This window comes from Sceloporus occidentalis, unplaced genomic scaffold, assembly GCF_023333645.1.
Source record: "Sceloporus occidentalis isolate IW3139 unplaced genomic scaffold, rSceOcc1.0.p SCAF_1, whole genome shotgun sequence".
Lineage (NCBI taxonomy): Eukaryota > Metazoa > Chordata > Lepidosauria > Squamata > Phrynosomatidae > Sceloporus > Sceloporus occidentalis.
This window is the reverse complement of record NW_028316981.1, coordinates 58203417-58225635: the sequence shown is the minus strand read 5'-3', so window position 1 is coordinate 58225635 and position 22219 is coordinate 58203417. Positions and strand designations below refer to the sequence as shown.

General features: G+C 38.9%; 1 long non-coding RNA gene across 1 annotated transcript in view; it reads right to left on the bottom strand.

Moving 5' to 3' along the window:
• Positions 1-3345: 3345 nt before the first annotated feature.
• LOC149321455 (uncharacterized) overlaps positions 3346-22219 on the bottom strand; it is an 88447-nt gene continuing 69573 nt past the window's right edge. Inside the window, exons 3-4 of the long non-coding RNA XR_016281011.1 lie at positions 8606-8668; positions 3346-3921 (exon numbers count right to left, since the gene is read on the bottom strand). This is a non-coding gene — a long non-coding RNA (uncharacterized LOC149321455). The remainder of the gene's footprint in view (positions 3922-8605; positions 8669-22219) is intronic.

The window sequence follows — 22219 nt, the reverse complement described above, 5'->3', positions numbered from 1 at the left end:
ATCATCATCAAAATAATAATGATGATGATGATGATGATGATGATGATGATGATGATGATGATGCAGCCAACGCAGAGGAGTAGGTTACTGAGTAACAACAGCTGGTGGAAAAGACTCATATTCCAAGGGTGGAAAAATAAACATTCACCATTGACTGTTCAATAGTTAGATCTTGCTGCTTTAGTCATGATGAGACATGCCTTTCACAGACATCCATTTCAAAAAATGTATTCTTGGAGAGATGATAAGTACTTGTACATGGATGTACTTCACCCCTTTATTTTCATTTTCTCTTTTTATCCTTTTCTATTTTTTCTTTCTTCTTTGTATGTATATTTTTAAAAACCCAATAAAATATTTTATATATTTATTTTTAAATCCATTAAATCTCTCTCTCTCTCTCTCTCTCTCTCTCACACACACACACACACATATGGTAGAATACCTTTTTATATTCCACCCAAATGGCAAATACCATTATGTTACTCTTTTTGGTAATGTGATATCACTTCAATGGCCATGGCTACATGCCATGGAATCCTAGTAGAGAATGCCAAGTGCTTCACATAACAACAAATCACAACAATACAGCTGTGTTTTAATTTTTTATATTAGATACCTGCAGGGGCTGCAGCAGTCCAGGTTTAGCACAAAATCCACCTGTTCAAAAGGTGTTTAAGTGTCAGTGTTTATTGTCAAGGCAAGGAACAAATACCCCAAACTGCTATTTTTGTCAGGTGACATTACACACACCACTTGTCTTTTGTGTTCTCAGTACTAATGTTAATAACGAAAATATCATCCTAAGTGAATTAAATTTCTCAAGATGCAGATAATTAGGAAGAATTAGGGAGAGATGCAGGCCCAGTTCCATCGGGTCTGTCCTGGACTAAGAAGCAGAGCCGTCCCTTCAGTCCATCTGGTGCCATCCAAACGCAGAGGGAGATGCAAGGCCTAGTTCCATCGGGCCTGGTCTACATTAAAAGCAGAGCCCTTCCTCCAGTCCCCATGCCATGGTCCAGGCCTCAGAGGGAGAAAATAATTGCTGGACCTGATCCCCTTTCCCAATGCCATTCCCTTCAACTTTTGTGTCATGTCTTTTTAGATTGTAAGCCTGAGGGCAGGGAACCATCTAATTAACCATTTGTAAACTGCTCTGAGAGCCTTTGTGGCTGAAGAGTGGGGTATAAATACTCTAAATAAATAAATAAATCAACTATAATACATTCAAATAAAAACAAAAGGTGCCAAATTAGTTAAAGTTTTGTTCCATTTCTCCTCCACCTAAAAAAAAAACCTGATGTGAAGTATCCCTGCTGCTCCAAACTAAGTATGAGCAACGCTTCAGCACATCCTGTGAAAGACTGACAGGAAACTATCCCTTATGACAGACTATTATGGAAAACAGTAGACAGTCTGGCACTGCCAGGATACATTAAGTCTTACAATTCTATATTTATACAGGGACATGAAGTGTGGACAGATATATAGGCTAACTGGAAAGTGTTCCACCCATGTACAATACAAAGTCATTAGCTATATGAAAAAATGTTTTGAAGAATGCAATAACCCCACATCTTTTTAAATTTTTAAATGAATTTTCTACCAAACAAATTCAGTCAAATGTTGTAATTTGTTCTGTTTCAGACAAATGACAACCAGGGCCCTCAGTGTTTGTGGCTGGAGCTCACTAATTTTTAGAGTCTATAGAAAAATTAAAAAGAATATATGGGGTTTAAAGTAACCTAACCTATTCCCATAAATGGGGCCCATTCATTTGTAATATTTAATTGATAGAAACAGTATTAAAAGATGGTAAAAAATAATAAATAATCCATATTTATTCCAATACCTCTGAAGCCAACCTGCAATGCTATATAGCAATATATTTCAGAGATAAAATCTTTCTTGAATAACATACATAGATAAGTTACCATCATCTGCCACAGAATTGGGAATCATGTGGCCTTCCAGAGGTAGTCAGGTTGTAACTCCCAGCTTCCTTCATCATTGGCTAGACTGGGTAGGGATGCTAAGAAGTCCATATGATTCCCACCCATGGTTAATTTTGTCAATTGTCAATACAGATATACACAGTTCCTGAATATGTTTTCAAGCCCATTACTTCTATAGCAGAACATTTGGGACCAGAGAGGGATAAATAACACAGGAAGAATATTCATAAATTACCCCCCCCCCCAAAAAAAAAGATGTTAAATATATTTCAGCAAACTTTTCTTTCAAAACTAAGGATATATAGAATGAAACAAACAGGTCAGATATGCCTTGCACAAGCAAACAAAAATATGTGGGACTTTCTACAAACCATTTTGAAAACTTCTTTCAAAAAGCATAAATGTCTGCCTTTCCTTTTTTCCCTTTTAGCATATATTATTTCACTGTAGCAATCTAAATGAGCAATGCGTCAAGGCTTTTGTTGAAGGACTCAGGCTGAATCCCTGCAAATCTGAACACAAAGGGTTAAACCAGTGATGGCGAACCTATGGCACGTGTGCCAGAGGTGGCACTCAGAGCCTTCTCTGTGAGCACATGTGCCGTCACCCCAGCACAGTGCTTGCCAGAGTTTGTTACTAGAAAGCCAGAGAGACATGGCACTTTGCAATAAATAAGTGGGTTTTGGGTTGCAGTTTGGGCACTCGGCCTCGAAAAGGTTCACCATCACTGGGTTAAAAGATACTCTACAGAAATGGGAGGAACCTTGAGAACTCCTTAAAGCTATTTCCTGTCTCTTGCCTTGCTTGCTCTCTCTCCTGGCAAAGTTTATCTGCTCAATGTTTTACATATGTTTTAGTTCCATTAAATCTTTTGTAAGCAATCTGAAATGTTTAGTCTCTTGTCCAGCCAGTGGCCATGTGTGCCTAAAATCCTTCATAAAAAGAAGCTTCATGAACTGAGTATGCTTCCACTGCAGTCTTAAACCTAAATCTATTTATTGGAATAGGCCCATTAAATCTAATCACTGCCTATGTACATCATCACCTCTGTAAATTCCATTTATTCAATGCTTCTACTATATTTGTGATTAACACTGAGAATTAGACTGTTATACTCATAAACCCACCTACCAAAGGGTGATCAGCAATAGCTCCTCTTCATCTTGGAGAGAAGTGTGTCAACTAGACGCAGTGCCAGAGGAGCGCTGTGATGCCACGCATCCCAAATGCACCCAATTAAGGTTTTTTTTGGGGGGTGGTTGTCAAAAAACCCACTTAATCCAGGATAATCAATATCAGTCCCACCCCCCGAGTTTTTAAAAAAAGATCCACATTGTCAGTAGTGTGAATAAGTGATCTGAATAGATCCGAGATAAAATGCTGTATACCAAAAAAGGGGTTCTGATGCATTTGCACTGTCAATTCCATCTTTATTCAAATACTTGCCCATGTGAACAACTGAACTCACAGAGATACGGATCAATGCAGTTCCATAACGTGAGTAGCAAACCCAGGATGTGTGAGTGAGATTATTCACTTCACCACGCTAAAACCAACATGTGAATATTCTCTTAGTGACATTTTCTTATTGGCAGCTTTCTAAATTCTGGATTGGAAGACGTGTGTGTGTGTGTGCGCACATGTGCGTGTACATGCCTAAATGGGTGCATGCCCACAAATTAGTATACAATTTATTTGCAAACAAAAAGGATGTACAGTACCTCATTTTTAGAGTTAATCTGCAAGAGATTATTATGTGGCAACTGATTTGTAATGTGGCAACTGATTATGATGTGACAACTGATTTACAATCAAAACAATGCTAACTCACTGCTTCTCATGTAAAGTTAACCATTCCAGCAACTTCACTTCTCCCTTTCCTGCTTGTTCCTTCTCATCGTCACGTGAAGTCTAGCTTCTTGGGGCAGAGGCCTTTCCTTTTACATTCTGTAATGCACTGATGGCACTATATAAATGAATAAAATAAATGATTCTGTAACAAAAGTTTATTTGGCATTTGATAGTTCCCTTCCCTTCCCCTCTCCCCTCTCCCCCCTCATAACATGAACATCACTTGGGGGATTCAACTTGGAGCATCTCCCTGGCAACTATGGGGACAGAATGATGAACTATATAAGCCTTTGGTCTGATCCATTAGGGCTCTTCTCAGGTTTTTGGTATTGTGCCGCTTTCTATACTGGTTTTAAAGAGTTACAAGTAGACCATGCTAATAGGGAAATCTAAATGAGACCTGGCCCTTTAACTCTCACATCTCTATATATTCTCCTCACCCCATCCATTTCCTACTACTACTTGTACACTATGGATAAACACTATCTTTGAATTTTTTAAAAAAAATCTATCCTTATACAATTAGGCCTGAAACACATCCTAAGGCAGCTTCATTATTTTGAAAGGTCCTATGACTTGAACAGGATAACCACCAATAAAACTGAAATAATTTTGAAAAACAGAGCTTGCATATTTAGCCAATGATGACAGATCTAACACTCTGTAAAACTACAGCGCTTTATAAATAAATCTTAATAATAATAATAACATGCTTTAAGGCAACTGTTAGGTGGATTTGTAATTGGTTGACTGGTCGAACCCAAAGGGTACTCAACAATGGCTCCTCTTCATCCTGGACAGGGTGCCACAGGGTTCTGTCCTGGGCCCAGTGCTATTCAACATCTTTATCAATGACTTGGATGAAAGAATAGGGGGCATGCTTATCAAATTTACAGTTGACATCAAATTAGAAGGAGTAGCTAATACCCCAGAGGAGAGGATCAAAATTCAAAAAGACCTTAATAGATTAGAAAGCTAGGTCAACACTAACAAAATGAATTTCAACAGGGAGAAATGTAAAGTACTGCACTTAGTCAGAAAAAATGAAATGCATAAATATAGGATGGGGGACACTTGACTTAACAAGACAACATGTGAAAGGGTTCTAGGAGTCCCAGTATACCACAAGTCTGAACACAAGTCAACAGTGTGATGCAGCAGCTAAAAAAGCATCAATAGAAGTATAGCGTCTCAATCACGGGACGGAACTCTATTCTGCTTTGGCCAGACCTCATCTGGAATATTGTATCCAGTTCTGGGCACTACAATTCAATAAGAATGTTGACAAGCTAGAAGGGGGTAGCCAAAATGGTGAAGGGTCTGTAAACCATGCCCTAAGAAGAGAGACCTAAAGAGCTGGGTATGTTTAGACTGGAGAAGAAATAGTTAAGAGGTGATATGATAGCCCTGTTTAAGTATTTGAAGAGGTGTCATATTGAGGATGGAGCAACCTTGTTTTCTGCTGCTCCAGAGAATAGGACCCAGAACAATGGGTGCTAGCTACAGAAAAAGAGATTCCACCTAAACATTATGAGGAACTTTTTGAGAGTAAGAGATGTTCAACAGTGGACCACACTCCCTCAGAGGGTGGTGGAGTCTCCTTCTTTCAAGGCCTTTAAACAGAGGCTGGATGGTCATCTGTCAGGGGTGCTTTGATTGTGAGTTCCTGCCTGGCAAGCGGTTGGACTGGATGGTCCATGTGGTCCCTTCCATCTCTATGATTTTATGATTCTAAGATTTATAAAGCAACATCTATAAGAAAGCTTTAAAAGATATTTCAGTAACTGCTTACTTCTGGAAAACCTCCCTTACGAATCATGCAGAGCACTTGCTTTCCAAGAATTAAAAATCCTTACATGTTATGGAACATCATGTTTTTACTGATACAGAATAGTGTAAGATAAATACTATCATACTGATAGTACAATGGACTAAATAAAATAAATTAGTCAAGCAACTGATAAGTCTTCTCCAATGCATACACATTTTTAGCACTTACATCACATGTGATGAGCAAGAAAAAAATGTGATCAGTTTCCTAACTCTTGTAATTAGCTTATCATTAACAGTGTGGGAGTAAGATTGCTGGAAACAGAATGGCTCAATTTTTCTTTATTAAAGCTGTATTTACACAGATGTGCACATATGGTTGTGTGTTCAGTGACATTTGGGGAATATGCAGTACTGGAAGAGAACATGATTTCATTACACTCTTAAGACTCTTTGGCGGGTTATAGACCGCCGCTTTGAGGCGGTCTGCCGCCGCCGCCGTTTGCTCCGTAAGGGAGCCGTCGCAGCCAAACCGCGCGGCTCCATTACGGAGCAAAAAAGAAGCTCCAAAATGGAGCTTCTTCTTGCGGCGCCCTAATGACGTCGCGAGGCGCCAGGGGCGCATTCGCGACATCATTAGCGCCACGACACGTTCGGACGCACAGTGTCCGATACGTAAAGATGGCGGCGCCCGTATGAACAGGGCGCCGCCATCTTGTACGTATTCTATACGTACTAGGGTTAGGGAGGTGCGGGTCTGTAACCCGCCATTGTTTCCAACAAACCTCTTACAGGACTATGAGATTCTTTTCAAAATGTCTTATGCACGAGTCCAATCCAGCTTGATGAAAACTAGGGCTAGCATCAGAGGCCTGCCACGACCTATTCCTGGTGCCTACTTTGCCCCATCACCTTATTTTTTTTTCCTGACTCTGCATTTGGATCTAAACACCCTCTAGAAAAATCACAACCTATGAGCAAACAGATACTGATAGATCTATTGCATAGGTATTACTACTGTCCAACAGATTTAGCATCAATAATACATTTATTAAAGCTTTTGCCTTTCTTTACAAAGTCAAGGACTGAAGAAGACAGTAATTTAAGCTGTTATTATGTTGCACACACTTACCTGGGAGAAAATTTTAGTAGATACTTAGGGATAAAGTGTGCAAACTGTAAGCTTTGAACTGATCTCATAAAACCCTTGGCCTAATTTTGCAAGTCTCCTGGAAGTAATCAGTTTAGTCATTTAAGAATAATCTGTCCCTTTCCCAGTAGCCTAGTAAGTAGGGAAGGAAAGGGGGGGGGGGGGGGATAAGTGGCAGAGAGAGATTTGGAAAGAAAGTTGGGGGGGGGAGAGAGAAAAAGAAGGGGTGGCTTGACTACTTTTGACTCTTGTCCCATCCATCACTGGCTTCATCAACACTTACTGTCTGCCTGTAGCCTCTGACATATTTTCCCAAGAGAATATTGGCTCTACAAAAACAAACTTTTCTAACCTTGCAATAGATCTTACTTCTGAGTAGTTTGCCACATTAGAAAGATCTACTTGAAAGCAGAAAGTAGAATTGAGGTAAAGACAGTGGCTGCATTCAGGCCTAATGCTAAAATGGGATATTCTTCCTCTCCTTCTTCCAGTGTGGCCACATAGAGACAGGAACTTTCTGCTTTAGACTTGGCACACATTAGCATTTTATGCACTCTAAGGTCCTCAGAGAAGAATTTTCTTCAGCCAAACAAAATTTTGACTAACCTCAGTTGCCCAGAGGGCCTTCTCCACCGCTGCTCCAAAGCTATGGAATGACCTGCCAAAGGAGATCCGCCACATTTCTACCCTACAGCCTTTAAGAAGGCTCTTAAGATGGATCTCTTCCAGCAGGCCTTCACTATCTAGTTCCTCTCCCCATTTACTGTGACTCATGTTACTCTGTCCACCAATTCTTCTCTTAAATTTAATGAGAAAAATTAAATTTAATTTAATTAAAATTAAATTCTTTCCTTAAGAACAAGAGCCCTCCCTCTGTGCCAACTGTCATCATCAGACCTGGGAGGGAGTGAAAAAGACAAGCCCAATTTCATCAGGTCTAGCTGTGAATTCTGTGACTTATGTCGCTCTCTTTTATCTTAATTTATTGTAATTTATTTTATTGTATTCTCTGTATTTTTATTGCTGTAACCTGCCTGGATTCCTTGTGATTGGGCAGGCTATAAATTATTATTATTATTATTATTATTATTATTATTATTATTATTATTTGAACTTTGATTAGTCTTTTCTGAAAATAAGCCAGCTTTGTCTTAATTCTCTCCCATTAACCATATTAAAGTGGTAGGTGATTCTGACTTTGTCATCCTGGTTGCACCATAAGCAAAGGGAAAGTATGCAAACTCTAAGCTTGCTTAGCTTCTAACATGAATAACTGTCTGGAAATGCCCGTGATAGATTTCCTGTGGAAAACCTGTGGTGAGGAGAGGAGCAGGAAGCTAGGTTCATTCTTGTACTGATAAATGATGGTTTAGCTTTATATGTGACTCGGTTTGTAGTATTAAAAAGTTCTACTTTTAACCAGAAAGTATGTTTTCATTAGGGATCCAGCAAGGTCTCAGCACAGCAATAAATATGAAAATTCACCATTTATCTATGGCAGTACAACTTATCATTAAGTAAAAACTGAAAGCAATCAAATGAGGCATATAAATATATTTATATTTGGTTTCATATTTTATCATTGTTTTGGTATCTTAATATCTTTTACTTAGAGGTTTAAGGCAATCTTTTTATCCATCAACTGGAATCTGGATAACAATACGGTTTTATCTGCACTGCTTTCCTGGGTATACATCCGCTTCTCTGAATAAAACATGACTAAAAAATAGAACAGATTGTTAGCAATATTTTAACATGCAAAGCAGAACATACCGTCATGACATACATAAACAGTCTGGCACTTGATGGCCAGCAATACCTCCACATTAGCAACTTACTGTGTATATAACATTTAAGTAACAGGTAATAGATTACTCACACTTGAGTCGAAGTTGCAGACACTGACTGCATCTTCATCTTGGGTGCTCTGCTTGCGCTTTTTCTATTAAAAACAGAATTTTAAAATAAGAGTTTAGTAGCAGAAAATAGTACAACAAAATAATTAAGTCCTTATTTTGCATATTTCTACATTATAATAGCAATAAAAGGCTTTGCAACTAGAGAGTATCACTGGTTTCTACAAAAGCTCACACACTATTTACCCCAAATTTGGTAAACTAACATGTGAATGCATGCAACATTTATCTTTTATGTTTCAACTCAACATTTGCACAACATTTAAAGAACAATATAATTAAAAACATAAAAAAGTGGTACAGTAAAACAGAATTAAATTGTTACAATATTAAAATAGGTTGCTTATTAAAAGAATAAAATATAGTTTAAAAGTTAGAATTGTTTAAAACACTTAAAACGATACAACACCCAAGCCAGTCCTTTAAAAACATTCTGTTATAAAAGCCTGCCTGCATAAGAAGGTTTTAACCTGTCAGTGGAAGGGCAATAAAGAAGAAGCCATTCTGGTCTCCCTGGGAAGGAAGTTCCACAGTCTAGGGGCAGCCACCAAGAAGGCCTTCTCTCACGTATTCATCAATGTTATTTGTGATGGTGGTGGAACTGAGAGAAGGGCCTCTCCTGAGGATCTCAGGGCCCAGAACAGCTCATATACGGAGATGCAGGCGGAAAACAGACAATGATAATGGGGAAGCTTAACACCTCCCCTTTGAGCACCGGATTGGGACCGCGGCAACCATATGCCACGCCCCCAACCTGTCATTTTCCTGGCACTAAAAGAAGCGGCACAAAGCCACTCCCTTTTGTTCTGGGAAAAGAGTGCAATAATGTGCGATCAGTCATGTGGCATCCCAATGGCGTGCTGCTGTCTGAATGCTATGCCCCCACACTGCCAGGAAGCCAGCTTTATTTGCCAGTCTGTTTTGTCCCACAGTCTGCCAATTAGCCTGGACCTGAACCATATAGGGCTTTATAGGTCACAACCAGCATTTTCAATACTGTGTCACTTCTGGGCACAATTCAAGAAGGAAATTGACAAGCTGCAACATGTCCAGGGGAGGGTGACCAAAATGGTAAATCAGTTAAAAACAGCTCGGCTGCTAACTCTACCCCAATGCCTCACAAAGCCCCACCACTCTGGAGCAAAAGCACTCCAAATCTGAAAAGGATTCGCCCAATGAAAATGGCTTCTCAGCCACTGGTTTTTCTCTCTTCCTGTACAGGAAAATGAGTATATATAGTATGTGTTTATAGAAATGCTCCCTAACACACTTTGGAACTATATCAGAGAAGTTTAATCACTGTTTACTCTTTTCAAAACTACCCACAAATAAACTACTATTATTACAACACAATTGTCACATAAGCTTAGACAAGTTCAAAGCAAAGAAGATTTTCTGGGAAAGATGTGTTAGATTTCTTTAAAACTTATGATAAATAAATAAAAAATTCAGCAAAGTTTTCTGACTTCCAAATGTTTTAATAAGGACAATAAAAATAATTTTGCCTAACTTATACTGCTGACAAAAAGAAGGCTTAGTACAACCAAGAGTAGATTTTTGTGTGGAAGAATGACTATTAAGTTCTGCTATCCTAAAATGGGCTCGGAATTCTGTAATTTAAGCATAAGCCTCTTGAATCAGGTTTCAAGTGGTGGATCTTAGCATTCCAATTATAAAAAATTATACCATAGCTTCATAGAGCTCATGAGATTAAAGTATGTCTATAAAGCTTATTTATACAGTTGTGGCAGTGGCATAAAATGTATGTAATAGGATCCAGAAAGATGTAAATCATGTACCTTGCCCTAAATGTTCAAAAGGGCTGGGTGAGGTAATACAGGCCTTTCAGATCTTTACAGTGGCCAGTTAGTGCTGATGTGTAAATGCAATACAAATATTAATATAAGAGTACTCCCTTCTGCCCATATCTCTTTCAACTCTACAATCCTATGATTCTACAAATTTTCTCAGAGTGAGTTTTGAAGCCAGGGGAATTGACTTTTCTTAAGCAGATTTATTGCTTTCACACATCAATGCTAACTGACCATTGTAAAGACCTGAAAGACCCATATTAACTAGCCCACTCCTTTTAAAATTTAGGGCAAGGGACATGATTTGCTTCTTTGTGGATCCTATTAAATTCTGTTCCACTAACACCAGTGCATAGATACACTTTCTGCCTGAGGCCTTAATAACAGTGTGCACTGCATCTGAAGAACTGGGTTTATATCCATGAAAGCTCATGTGAAAATAAAAACAAATTACGGTAGGCCCTTGGTATCTGCTTTAGTTTGGTTCCAGGACACACACACACACACCCCGGGTACCAAAATCTGTAAATGTTCAAGTGCCTTTATATAGAATGGTTAAGGCCCCATACAGACAGGCCAAAATAAAGCTGCTTCAGGTCACTTTGGAGGTATGCTGTTTAAATGATGCATGTGTCCTAAGAGTCCAGAAGCCACGCCAAAGCCACAGTCCATTCCTAAGACTGGAGCGTGGCTTTAGCGTGGCTTCCGGACTCCTAGGACACATGTTTCATTTAAACAGCATACCTCCAAAGTGACCTGAAACAGCTTTGTTTTGGCCTGTCTGTATGGGCCCATAGTAAGATCATGATCCTTATATAAAATGGCAAAATCAAGGTTTGCATTTTGGAATTTATGTATTTTTAAAATATTTTCAAACCGTGGATGTTTGAATCTGTGGATAAAAAATCCATGGACATGGAGGGCTGACTATAGTCTTAAAGGTGATTCCCCATTCCTTCCCCCCTCCTTTTTTATGCTCTTATTGGTTATCTCAACAAAAATGAAAACAAGATACCCATTTATGTTAAAAGTACTTTAATTACAGGAATTAAAATGATTATAACTGGGAAATGAAGCCTATTTTAGCATTGTCACTAGGTTTAAGCTGCTGATAAAGAACACAGTACACACAAAGCACAGTAACCAGCAGAGGAAATGCAAAGATGTGTCACAAAGACAAAAGTTATTTCCTGTAACGTGGACAGCTGTAGAACAGCAATGACATGACTACACACCCAAAGAAAAAGGAGCTACTAAGAAGATAATTTGTTCTTTCAGTCTGCAAGGATCTAGTAGGTACAACTGCAAGGGTCACTCACAGTACTGATCAAATGAACTGCCCTTGACGCAAACAAGTATGATAAGGGCAGGGAATGTCTAACCGTCAAACAGCGCTAAAGCAGTTTCCCCTTAACCTGGATTTCTTTTATATGTAAGTTTATTTGCATTCATCATTTTTATTTCACAAATAAAAAGTCAATTATAAAGCTGCTCATGCTAACAGACAAAAATGCCGAACGTTGTTCAAAGCACATCATTCCTGGTTTACCTCTGTCACACTACAAAATTATTCCACATTAGCAGCCATAGCAACACCCTATGGAATCTTAGGGTTTGCAACTGGGAGGTACTTAAAACATACAGCCAGAGAGTTTTAGTGCCTTAACACATCCAAGAATGCTATAGGCTGAAGCCATGGCAGTTAAAGAGGAATCACAGAGCTATAACTATATAGTGTGAAAGGGCCCTTAAATAATATCTCTGCTTCAACCATGTAACTTTTGCAGCAATGTAACTTTATTATCTCTCACATATACATAAAACAGAATTTTTAAGGTGCCTCATGAGGTTTCCTAGACTAGATTCTGCATAAAATGTGTGTGGGGGGTGGGGGGTTGGTTATTTAAACAGAAGAACCTAAGGTGAGGGGCCAAAAGGCCATGTAAGTTAAGATGTATTGAGAGTTAAAACTGATTTACACAGAAACTAGCGCTGAAATAAGGACTATCCAAAGCCACACTAATTATTTTGTTGCTTGGTTCTGTCATATAAGGTAAAAAGGAACATGCATCAGAAAACTAAATCGGATGTTTGTATGCACATCTATGTTTTTCTGTTCAGATATCAACAAACAAAATGACAATTTTGCAGGTCTTCATTCTCATACATAAGAGATTTCTACCTTGTTCTATGGGGCCAGAAAAGCTAACAAGAGGCTCAGTTCTCAACTGATACAGAGAACAGTTTTCCAAAATGGGTCCAAAGTAGATGGGCCAAAAGGAGTGGCCAGAGGCCTCTCCGGCTCCAATCAGCCAGGGACCACAGCAACTAGATGGCCCACTCCCAAAGTAGGCTGCCACCACAATCTTGAATGGGCCGGCAGCTTCAGGCTGCCTTAGCCGGTCTCAGAGCAGCTTCCAGCTACTTCAGGGCCGTGCGTCATAAAAACACCACATCCCAAAAGCAGCCAGAAGCCGCTTTGTTTGAGCTGTCCATTTGGGGCCATGAAAAAAACACTGTTTGAGTCTTCCTAAAGCAGCCCTCTAAACGTGGCTCACTTCAGATCCAGCTCTAATAATCCCCAATCAAACCAGCTAGAAATGACAAAAGCTAGAGCTCAGCAACGAGGGGAACACAATTCCCCCACAGGTATAAAACTTGACACACTTAGTGCAAAAGCTCAAAATACTTTACAACTGTGGTGTACAGTTAACTTGTTCAGATCTAATTCATATTGGATACAGAATCATCAGAAGAAGGCTAACATCTGAAAAGTTAGCTAAATGAATACTAATGTAACATTTCATGCAACATGCGGCAAAAGAAAATCTACCAAAGGAAGCTTCTAAAGATGGCCATACCATGGTTAGAAGTGGTTTCAAGTTTAACACCAGTTTTATTTCTATAATTGTAAGACCAAATTCTGGTGACAAAATTAAAACTATTTTATCTTATTTTACTATTGCATGTGCATTCCAGGTACCACTTTGAAAAAGATTCTACAAATGTCAAAACAGGAAAATTTGATTACCTGGTACAATAGCTCTGCTAGGATTAATAGTTGTTTTAGAAATAAACGAATCTCATGGATTTATGCAACCAACACAGCAACCTAATATGTAGCCTTTGGAATTTGGAATTTTTTTCTAGCATTTCGCTTTGTACTCATCTGAGTTATAATTGCCTTTTAGAGGCAAATGGAGTAAAGAATCCATAAAGTGAAAAATTTATTAATTTGAAAATTAAAATAAATTGCAATATTGTAAAGAATGAGAAAGGGTGAGGTGTCATAATTTGTAAGGTACCACATATACTCATGTGTAAATCGACATCATGTATAAATCAAGGGCATATTTTGGAGTCAAAATTATGGATATTTTTAATGACCAGTGGTTAATTTGAGGATAAAACATGGTTGTTGTTGTTGTTATTGTTGTTGTGTGCCTTCATGTTGTTTCCAATTCATGGCAACCCTAAAGTGAACTTATCACAGGGTTTTCTGAGGCTTATTATAATACAGATCATTATTATATGAAGGATATTCCATAACTGGCATAGAGGCCCAATTGGCATGAACACTGCTGTCATTCTGGGCCAAGCAAAAAAATTGGGAGCATTTCAGTGCCAAGGAAAAGCTTTGGGTGGGGCATGACTGATCTTGTCCAAATATGTATTTGAATTATTATAAATTGTTTTAATTGTTTTTTAAACTGTCCTGTTTTAAATGCTGAATGATTTCATATGCATTTAGCTCTTAAATTATTCTTACACTTTTGGTTTTTTTAAACTGCTCATATTCATTTTATTGCAAGCCACCCTGAGATCCCTGGATATAGGGCAGGGTACCAACAGTTAACAACTGAATTAACAATTGATTGTTTTAAGTTGTACAACATGGCAGATCTTTTGGCCCTTGTCATACTGGTTTGAAATGAACTACTAAAATGAGATTGACATTAAATGTTTCTAGAGTCGACTCAAGGGCAACTAAAAACAACAACAAAATTAATAGAAAATAAAGTATTTGTATGAGATAACCACCAAAATCTTTGTTTGACCTATTCTCTTCCCTTTGCCTTTTTTTTTTTAAAAGACAAGGAAGAACACAAGTGTTAAAATACAGAAAATCTCCATCTGGTGGAGCCAGATTCCTTGCTTGGTACAGTTGTTTCAGATTAAATGAAGCAAAAATTAAATCAGATTCCACTTCTCCTAGATCTCTGAAATACTGCCAAAGGCTTTAGTATTGCAACTTGCAAAGAAGTATTAAAAAGAAATGGCTATTATAAAGCAAAAATTGGTACAAATGGAAATTTTTTTCATGGTTCATTTTTTTGTGACTTTTCACCCACTTTCCTTGGGTTTGTTTGTCAAGAACAGCATAAAAAATACTTATCCTTTAGCTTCCTGTCTAACGTTCCTGCACTTTTTCTGGATTTCACAGAACTCCAAAAGCTATAAGCCTCTTAGCCATCACCTTCTAATGAGCCAAGCTTATTTTTTTTAAAAAAAGAAAAAAACAAATAACATCCACTGCTACACTTTAATTAAATGAAAAAGAAAACAGATCTAAGTCTCAGTCAGTATAATTCAATTGAAGTATCTAGTCCATTCTACAGTTTTATACAGTTACAGTCAGCCCTTTTTATACACGGATTTTTTATACACGGATTCAAGCATACACGGTTTGAAAATGTTTTTAAAAAGTATAAATTTCAAATATCAAACCTTGATTTTCCATTTTTTATAAGGGGCACCATTTTGCTATGTCATTATATTTAAGGGGACTTGAGCATACACGGACTTTGTTATACACGGGGGATCTTGGAACCAAAACTCAACGTATAACAAAGGTCCACTGTACTGAGCAAAACTGAACTTTGTGGCATCCTCTACGATAAATACCATATAGGATGGTTGGAACTTACTTATCAGATAAGAAACCACTGAAGCACAATGAACACTTTCACCCAAAGAATACTTAGATAATATTGTTGAGAGCATGGAAAGATACTAAAAAAACCAAAAAACAAACAAACAAAAACAAAACAAAACAAAAACAAAAGAGGGGGGGAAGCATTTGAAATCCCTCTTCCTTCTTCCTAGCAGTGCAACTGTGCCTGTTTCATGCCAAAACCAAGCCAAAAGCTAGATTGGAATGGGTCCAGAAAATTAATATCATTCAACTTCAGTCAAGGTTCGAGTTATCTAGCTGTCAGAGATCCAAGTACCTTGCCATAAAAGTCAATTTTTGGGACTGGTTTGTAGTTGACATAAGCTTCTAGATCTAGGGAAGCTTTTTGTTATGAGTGGTCTCACAACTGCCAGCACTTGCCTGGTGGAGCCATTTACACACATCTATAATACTATTTTGCATGCGTCTTCTTGATTACAGCAAAGCTTTTGACTGCATAGACCACAAAAAATGATAGAATGCTCTCAACGAAAAGTTAGTTCCACTACATTTGACTGTCTTTATACATAACTTGTACCCAGGACAAGAGGATGGTGCCAGAACTGAGTATGAAGAAACAGAATATTACAAACCATCCTGGGCATAAAATACTGTTTGAAAACACTGAAATTCTGGACTATGCCAACCACTACCATGTCAGGATGCACAGGGAAGCCATTGAAATCCACAAACACCTGGACAATTTCAACAGGAAAGAGGAATCCCTTAAAGTAAACAAGGTTTGGCTACCAGTTCTGAAAGATAGCAAGATGAAGACTCAACAAATGCAAATGATAAATCTCCCAGGGTCAGGGGTTTCCCAGCAGACAATGAGCACTAATCAAGCAGACATTAGTCCTCTTATGCAGACCCTCACACCCTGAGGACTGCCATTAGCAACAAACAATATACATGCAAATCACTCCTGCCTTTCCAGGTCACACAATATATATAGCCAAGTCCTTTCCAGGCAAACATTCTCTGAAGATGCCAGCCACAGATGCTGGCAAAACGTCAGGAAGAAACTCTGCCAGAACATGGCCACATAGCCTGAAAAAACCACAAAAAAGTAAGAATACTCCCCAATTGGAAAAGGAGTTAGGCAAGGTTGCACACTTTATCACTCTATTTATTCAACCTGTATTCAGAAAATATTGTACGCAGAGCAGGAATGGACTCAGAGGCAGGAGGAATTAAGATCGAAAATAGGAATATTAACAACCTAAAATATGCTGATGACACAATACTACTGGCAGAAATGAACAAAGACATGGAACAATTATTTAAGAGTATCAAGGAGGAAAGTTCCAAGGTAGGCTTGATGCCGAAGATCAAGAAAACAAAAATGATGACCACAAAAGATCTACAAGAATCCATCCTAGATAACAAGAAAATTGAAATAGTAAAAAAAAATTCCTATACCATGGATCAAACATTAATCAGAATGGAGATTGCAGTCAAGAAATTAGAAGAAAGCTAGGACTGAGAAGGGCAGCTATGAAAGAAAATCCTAAAGAGTAAAGATATAACTCTGGCCACTACAGTGAGGATAGTCCAAGCCATAGTACAGATGTGAGAGCTGAACAGTGAAGAAAGTTGATCTGAGATGTGGTGCTGGAGAAGAGTGCTGATGGATGGCCAAGAAGACAAACAAATGGGCTCTAGAAAAGATCAAGCCCAACCACCTCCTGGAACTCAGGATGAATAAACTGAGGCTATCATAATTTGGCCACATCATGAGAAGGCATGAATATTTAGAAAAGACAATAATGCTAGGAAAGGTAGAAGGCAGCAGAAAGAGAGGCAGACCACTTGCCAGGTTGATGGACTCAATCAGACAGGCCACAGGACCAGAGCAGAATAGCAGAGAACATTGAGTTTCAGAGAAGTCCCATCCACAGGGCCGCCATGATTAAAGATCAACTCAACAGCAGTTAACAACAAGGGCCTGTTACAGACAGGCCAAAATAAAGCTGCTTCGAGTCACTTTGGAGGTATGGTATTTCAATGATACATGAGTCCTAAGAGTCTGGAAGCTGCACCAAAGCTGCACTCCAGTTCTTAGGACTGGAGCGTGGTTTTGGTGCGGCTTTTGGAATCTTAGGACGCATGCATCATTGAAATACCATACCTCCAAAGTGACTCGAAGCAGCTTTATTTTGGCCTGTCTGTAACAGGCCAAGGACTACTAAGGAGGAAGAGAATTCTTATCATAAAATACAGTAGTAAGGTACACAAGTATGGGTAAATCAGTCTTCCTGGCAAGCAGTTGCTATTTAGTCAACAGTTATGCAGTATGGTGCTGATACATGTTGCCTGCTTCAACTACTGCCTCCTGTAAGATTATATCATGATTGTTAGTCTTTGTTGTTTATTTTATAGCTTCTAATTTTAATATATGTATTAATCTCCATTGCTATTTGTAGAATGTATGCCACTAGCAGGCCTTTATTTTATTTTATTTTATTTTATTTTATTTTATTTTATGTACAGCATTTTGTAAATTTACAGCACTTTATAAATAAATAAATAAATAAATAAATAAATAAATAAATAAATAATAATAATAATCTTTTTTCCAACAAAGCTACTAAGGGCTCCTTGGACCACAGGCAGCCCTTTCTGTTCTCTGTGAAAACTCTGAATCCAATGGATGCCCAGTCATTTTCTGCACACAATCCAGGTGGTTAGCTGGGATGTGACGCTTTCTTGCCTTCCAATATTATTCTTTAGTTGTTCCTACTAGTAGATAAGTCACAGTCTCAATGGAGAGTCCCAGTGGATGGGAGAACTATGTGGAGAGGATAGGAGTGTTTATGTTTGTACATGTATATGGGTACAGGTGAAGAGCCATCACGGTAGTTTGAGAGGTGGACTATGACTTTGAAGATCAGGGTTAGAATCTCCACTTGGCCATGGAAACTCATTGGGTGAACTTCAGCAAATCACACTCTCTTAGACAAAGAGGAAGGGAAAGGCAAATTTTCTCTGAACAAATCTTACAAAAAGAGCCCCATGATAGGTTCAACTTAGGGTTGCTATAAGTCAGTAATGACTTGAAGTTACACAACAACCATAGCTAATTGACAACAGGTTTTCATCACCATCTAATATTCTCAGTGCTAATCCTATTGGACAGGCTGGTTTCAAGAATTTGGAGAAATGTGTCATTGGTTGCTAAATTCTGAACAGTTCAATTGCCAACAATACTGCACATTTCTTACTTGCTTTAATGTAAGAGGAATTCAGTAAGTCTTAATAAAAACTGAAAAGTGGGATATGCAGTCATTCCCCAGTTTCCACAGATTCTGCATCCAGAGATTCAACCATCCATGGCTTGAAAATATTAACAAAAGAAAACCTTGATTTTGCCATTTTATATAAGGGGAACCATTTTACTAAGCCCTTGTTTATAATAGGACTTCAGCATTCATGGATTTTAGTATCCATGGGGGAGGGGGTGCCTTGGAATCAAACCCAAGCAGATACCAAGGGCCCACTGTATTTATTGATGTAATCATAGATGTAGTCCTCATTGCTTCTGTGCCAAACAGGAAGTAAAAGCACCAAGGCAGCAGAAAATTAGTGAATTAGTCACATATACAGTGGCATCCCTATTGTTCTTGTCACCTAGAGCCAGTGCCTGGCACTGCTGGGGGGCAGCCAGCTGCCTAAACATCCACCCAAGGATACCAGGGGGGCTGCCAGGCAAATGAGGCACCAGGGAAGGCAAGAAGGGTGCCTGACTGACTGCATGTGTGTGCCTCCTTCCACAATGTCTTGGCCAGCTCAGTCAAATCAGCTGAGGCACCAGAGAAGGCAGGAGGCCTGCCTGCCTGCCTGCTCACCCCTCCTTCTCTAATGCTTTGCATGGCTCGGGCAAGCAATCCAAGGCACTGGGGGAGGCGAGGCAACCATGCAGGCACTCCTCACTCCTTCCCTGGTGCCTTGGCTCACTCAGCCAAGAGCACCCGGTAGGGTTGTCATAATTGTCCACTAAAACCCAGGACAAAATGTAGGACAAAATCTAGACCAAACTGTAGGACAACTGCAGGACAAAACTCGGCCCAAAATGTAGGACATTTAAGAAAATGGAGGGCCTTAAGTGTCCTACATTTTGGGCCGAGTTTTGTCCTGCAGTTGTCCTACAGTTTGGTCTAGATTTTGTCCTACATTTTGTCCCGGGTTTTAGTGGACAATTATGGCAACCCTTGCACCATGGAAAGGAGGGAGGAGATTGCACTTGTCCCACTTTCTCTGCCACCTTGACTCCCTTAAAAACGCTGGCAGCAGAGCACTGGCGGGCCCTGGCAGCAGCACCGTACACACACCCTGCAGTGGGAAGAAGGTGTCATTCAGCATGGTCTGCACCCCCAAACTCTCCCAGTGATGCCACTATGATCTACTCCACCTCTATTTCATTTTCCATTTTAAGATCTAAGTCCATCTGTCACAAAATTATAGTAGAGGTTGCATTTCAAGTATGAATCAGAGATCTAAAGCAAGTGTCTGGAAATAGATGCTCCTTGACTCGTCGCTCCTGATGTCGAACCAGGTAAATGCGACAGTCAGGAGCGCCTGTTATCACCTTCGGCTGATACGCCAGCTGCGCCCTTTTCTGGAAGTAAGGGATCTTGAGACTGTTGTGCACGCGCTGGTAACCTCATGTCTAGACTTCTGTAATGCGCTCTACATGGGGCTACCCTTGTGCTTGGTCCAGAAACTGCAACTAGTACAGAATATGGCAGCCAGAGTAATTTCTGGAACATCCAGGAGGGACCATATTACCCCGGTTCTAAAGTCCCTCCCCTGGCTGCCCATTAGCTTCCGGGCCCAGTACAAGGTGTTGGTTATCACCTTTAAAGCCCTAAATGGCTTGGGTCCAAGCTATCTTCGGGACCTTCTCCCCTATAACCCTCCCTGTGCACTCCGCTCTTCTGGGAGAGGCCTACTTCAGCCACAAAAATCTAGGCTTTCGACTACCTCCCAGAGGGCATTTTCCATCGTCGCCCCCAGACTGTGGAACGGCTTGCCGGATAAGATCCGTCTACTTATATCCTTAGACAGCTTTAAAAAGGCTGTTAAGACGGACCTCTTCTGGCAGGCCTTTCCAGAATAGAGAACCCAGCCTTAGAAAAACGTCTGGGAAAGATACTGCTGCTCCCACTGATTGTTTGCTGGTGTGATGTTGTTGACCTTCTGGTCAGTTTTTAACTTGTTTGTTTGTTTTTAATATTGAATTGGATTTAATACTTTTTTAAGGAGGGGAGGGTACCAGGGATTTTATATGTTCTGTATTTTTAACTTTGTTAGCCGCCCCGATTGTTCTCAGAGGGGCGGGATACAAATAAATTTTATTATTATTATATTATTAGATGTTTAGGGACCAATCCTGCAGCCATCCTGAGCCCTGATACTGTTTAGAAGCTGCCAATTACAACCTTGAATATAAAACAATCATATAGTGTTCACTGTTGAACAGCAAGGGTGGGGGAATTCAGTACTTCGTCAACAAGATGCAGATAACTGCAGTTTAAATCCAGTTGTTAGCCCTATTTAAAGTAGAAACACTGAGTCAACAGAAATTGCAGTTAAGAGTTAGCATATCAAGTTTGCATTAATTCAGTTATACTACTTGCAGTTGGCATTTTTGGATTCAGGACAGAGAATCAATTTTACAGTAGTTAAGAAAAAGGAATTGGAAGAGGACTGAAATAGGCTCTCACTGAAAGTCATCTTGAATATTTTATACAAAAGAAGAATACAATTTTTTATTATAATAAATGAATTAATCATAACCTGATTAATCATGATAAACAACTGTGCAAATTTATCCTGAGCAATTGTTGCTATGACTACTGCAAATCTTAAAAACAGCTAAACAATATCACTTTGTGACATCATCTCACTTTCATATACCATTCAAACTATTACAGGATGGATTTTTAGGAGGTTTCTACTTTTTTTAATGGAATACTTTTGGACAGTAACTTATCAACTAGACATTTATATCAAAGGAAAACAAGCTGACTCATTATGATAATTAGCTTATATCGAATTTGGAGAACTATTTTCTAAACCACGAATATCTTTCATGAATATCTTTATATCTAATGCAAATATATTATAATCACAAATATCACTCACATATAAGCTAAGAACACAATTTCACTGGCTTACAAGATAGCTGCCAATGTAAATCCATGAATAATACATTTTTAGCAGATGCTTAAACACTGCAGATTATTATTGCTGAAATAAAATTTTGATCACAAATGGAAATATCAGAAAGCAGAAACATAAAAGTATGTTACAACAGCAACCAGAACTAAACTGGGCTCTTAGGAATTCCAAAACCAACAAGCTTTGATTGTAAATATATATTTAGAATTTTAAGTTATTTTTCAAGTCATGCGTATTCAGTGTATCTTATAACTGGAAAATAAAAATAGGTAGACTAACATAAAATGTAATTCAAAATCTCAATTGGTATATCATTTTAGAAGTTGTGATGTTAAAGACAAGAACTGTTCACTAAGATCAACCAGATCCAAAATCACTCAAAACCAATTTGTCAGAGCTCAATAGAAAGAATATAGTGATGGTGTATATACATGTGTCTTTGAGAGGCCAGTCAATGTATGGCGACCCCATGAATGTCATAGGGTTTTCTTAGGCAACGAATATTCAGAGGTGGTTGTATTAGCAAGTACCATATATACTCAAGTATAAGTCGACTCTGTGTATAAGTCGAGGGCAGCTTTGGGGGCCAAAATCAGGGAATTTTATGTGACCCGTGGATAAGTTGAGGG